Source organism: Theobroma cacao, chromosome 3, assembly GCF_053813885.1.
Source record: "Theobroma cacao isolate CCN51 chromosome 3, ASM5381388v1, whole genome shotgun sequence".
Classification (NCBI taxonomy): Eukaryota; Viridiplantae; Streptophyta; class Magnoliopsida; order Malvales; family Malvaceae; genus Theobroma; species Theobroma cacao.
Window position 1 is genome coordinate 12,307,034 of NC_142641.1, and position 4,137 is coordinate 12,311,170.

General features: G+C 32.9%; 1 non-coding gene across 1 annotated transcript; it reads left to right on the plus strand.

The window, feature by feature from the left end:
- Window positions 1–3,577: 3,577 nt before the first annotated feature.
- On the plus strand, window positions 3,578–3,684 carry LOC148763598 (small nucleolar RNA R71). The gene has a single exon (XR_016025584.1). It is a non-coding gene; the product is annotated as a small nucleolar RNA R71 (small nucleolar RNA).
- The last annotated feature ends 453 nt before the right edge of the window (window positions 3,685–4,137 follow it).

The window sequence follows — 4,137 nt, forward strand, 5'->3', positions numbered from 1 at the left end:
TTAATATTATTTTATTCATAAAATATTATTTTATTTTAAAATTTTTCACGTGTCTCCTTGGCACCCAAAATGTCTTATTATGCCCCGATTCACTTCCAAATCACTTTTTACCTCACTAATTCATCCTTAATAAAAATATTATTATTCAATTATTATTTCCTCGCGTGCGAAATATTTTTCTCCAAACTATTCCTTTCACCTTTCATCACTTTTAAACATTCTAATTAACCTCAATTGGCATCTAATAAGCTTTATTAGCCACCATATCAAAGTACAGGGTATTACAAGTTTGGTCTCGAAGAAGGTGAAAATCTATTTTTGACGAGATTTTGGAAACTAGGGGTTTTGGAGCTTATTTAAAAAGCCTATTTGAAAGGTTTTGAAAAGGGGAGGCAACAAGCAACTACTCTGGAGAAAATGAGCCAATAACAAAGCAAGAAAACAAGAGAATTTTAGAGAGAAATGAGATTGCAAAGCTTCAACACTTAGTTTCTTTCTTTATTTTTGTGTTTCTCTTATTTACTTTGACTTTGATTCATGGTTAAATTTCTTTGGATATTTTTTTATTAGATATTATGAACTAAATTATTTTCTAGGATTGTGATGAATTTCAACATGTAGTTTGACTAATTGTTTCTCTTTTATTTATTATGAATGTGTATAGTTTTGCTTATTTAAATATACTCTTAATTCCTTCAATTGTCTGGCCAATAATTAACTGATTTGTGATTCTAATTGAGACTCGATAAAGACAGTTTAGATTGGACTAAGGTTTGAATAGTGTACGTTCACATCACTTAGATGATCTGATTCACGATTCGAGTAGACATACGCCAATTGTCATACATAGCCAAATTAGAAGACTAGTTTAATGAACCTTATTTAATTGATTCCTATAGACATATAGTGACCCAATTAAGTTAGGTATTTGTGCAAGCATCTCGACGGAGACTTGCACATAGCTTTAGATTCTAGGTTAGTAGAACCACCCGTGAATGTAAATAATAAGAGAAGCTGGTATCAGATGAAGTGTTGAATGAACCCATAATCCAAGGTTTTAGTTTATTACCTTTCCCACTTATTTTAATTTTTGTTAGTTAACTTAGTGATTGTTTTATTTTTGTTTTAATTAATTTTTTGAAAGTTTTAGTTACTTAAATAAAACTAATTTGTCATAAATTTTAGTACTTAGTAAAGATTTAGGAACAAATCTCCATGGGAACGATACTTTACTTCATGACTATATTACTTGTTCAATACGTATACTTGTGTGTGCAAAATCGGCAACGAGTTTTTGGCACTGTTGCAAAGGATTTGTTTTCCTATTTATTTTGCAAATATTAATATTCACATATTAATCTTAATTCGAGTTTTCTTTCTTTTATTTTGAAGTACTTTTGGTTGAGGTGATGAATTATTATAACTATCAATGGCCATCAGAACAATTTGAGCCTAGGAGGGTTGCTAGTGATTATGAATTGGCTATCAATGCTTTAACTGCCCAAGTAGATGCTTTGTCTTAAAGAATTGACACTTAGGGTGTTAGTGTTTTTTAGAGTCCTTTTGTACATGCGAGCTTTGTGGGGATGAGCATTCAAGTGATTGTTGTCCAACCTATTATGAATCAATGAAATTTGATGGAAACTTCAATGGGCAGCAAAACAATTCATACTCCAACAGTTATAACTCAGGGTGTAATCACCCAAATGTTTAATGGAGTAATGATCAGGGTCCTACATATTCAGCACAGCTTGCTTTCCATAATGGTTTTTAGTCACAAGTTAGAGCCCCTATACTTGAAAAAAAAGCCAACTTTGGAAGAGATGTTAATGCAATACATGGCCAAGAATAATGCATGCATGGGAAATATGGACACAGTCATTCAAAGTAGCGAAGCTTCAATGAGAAATATGGAGACATATGTGAGTCAACTTATTAATGACATCAACAATAGGCCTTAGGAAACTTTACCAAATGACATTGAGCCTAATCTTAAAAGAGAAGAAAATGGTAAGCATCTTGATGAGGTAAATGGCAAGAATGTGGTAGATGATGGAGATAAAGTAGATCAAGAGAATACTTCCAACAAGCAAGTTCAAGATGAAGAAGTTAAGTAAAAGGAAGAAGTATCTTCACCACCACAAGTCAAGTCATATGTGCAATGTTCAATTTTTCTTATCCTTGATGAGAAAGAAAATTAGAACTTTCAATGCATTGCCACCATTGATAGGGGAGTTTATTTTTCTTATCCTTTTTTAGCTTTTCACATTGAGGACAATGTGCAATTTCAGTTTGGGGGAGGGTGTTATTTTTATTAGTTTTTTTGATGTTTTTAGGTTAGTTTATTTTCATTAAATTTTGGTCAGTTTATTTTTGTTAAAATTTTTGTTCATCATTTATTTTTATGCATATTTTAAGAATTTGAACTAGAATTAGTTGTGCCATTCTATTTGATTTACCTATCCAGTGATGATAACCAATTATATTGTTAATCTTTTGCTCATAGTAAGCATGAAAATTCTTTGAGTGTTATGTGAATTCTCATGCTTAGTATCATGATAGGATGAGATTTCCATACTTGAGCACTATATCTCTTGCATTGAAGTACTATGTACCTTTAGAGAAAGCTTATGTAAATGTAAATTTTTAAACCATGTTTAGAGTTCTAGAATTTGTTTGACTCTTTCTTAAGGCGAAATCCTAGGCTATACTTAGTTAGGGAGAAGGCTTAGGCCATCCTTAGACCGATTGAGCCTTTCAAGCTAACCTAGTTACATTTCTATCCATAGTATACCCATTTGAGCTTATATTGTCCTTTTCTTTGATTAAACACATGGAAAAATTAGCTTATCCATTGAAAAATTTTCCAATCTTACAACCTTCACTCCAAAGCATATATAGTGTTTTAGAAAAGATATGTTGAGTTATTTGATGAAAAAAGTGAAATAGATGAAGTGAAAAGAATGATGCAAAATTTTTGTGAAGCATTCATCCCACTATTAATAAAAGAAACAAATTTAGGGTGTTGAATTGAGGAATATACTAGGGTCTAGGTTGTTGTGGAAATCTTGGAGGAAAATTCGATCTCGGAGCTGATGAAGAACCCCAATTGTTGCTCCAAGAGAAGTTGGGGTGATTCCTCCACCCTAGATTATAAGTGTTTGAGTATGGGTTGTTCTGCTGCCTATTCCTCACAAACTAAACAGACTCCATACTCATAGGACAATGATCACTAGAGTGCCCATCACCACAATAATCACAAGTAACAAAAAAACATTGTACTGAAAATAAAAGGACTTCATACTGAATGCACTCCAAAAGAATCAATTTTCTTAGTGATAGTGGCTACCTAAGCAATCAATGCATTAATAGCATCCAACTCATAAACACTAACTACCCTCTTTGGCAAGTCCTCTCAAAATGCCACTGATAGCTGTTTGATGCCATATCTTCCAACAAGTTATAAGTACCATCAATCAACTTTTCCATAAGAGCACCACCAACTACGACATCAATGGTAGTCTAAATTGGATTCAACGACCCATTATAAAATGTTTTCACTTGGAGCCACTTAAGTAGACCATGGAGTGGGCATTTCTGTAGCAAGTCCTTGTACCTCTCCTATGCCTCATACAATTACTCAAAGTCAAATTGTGTGAAAGAAGTGATATCATTTCTCATCTTAGCTGTCTTGGCAAAGGAAAGAACCTGGCTAGAAATTTTTGTTCAAGGTCATCCCAAGTAGTGATGGAGCCAGTGGGAAGAGAATTCAACCAAACCTTGGCCTTATCTCGCAATGAGAAAGGAAACAACCTCAACCGAATTGCATCATTAGTAACTCCATTATACTTAAAGGTGTCACAAATCTCCAAGAAGTTTGAAATGTGAGCGTTCGGATCATCATTTGAGAGATCTTTGTTAAACTTGAACTGTATCATGTTTTGATTTGACAAAAATCACATGTCCTCTTGAACTAAATGTCAAGCATTTAAAATTGTCTCAATTACATTTTTAGTCCCCTAAGGTTACAAAATTGTTTGAAAAGCTATGCATCCTTACAAAACATCTTACAGGCTTTCAAACAATGCATTTTCAACTAAGAAATCATGAGCAAACATCCCTTGAAATATTTATTTA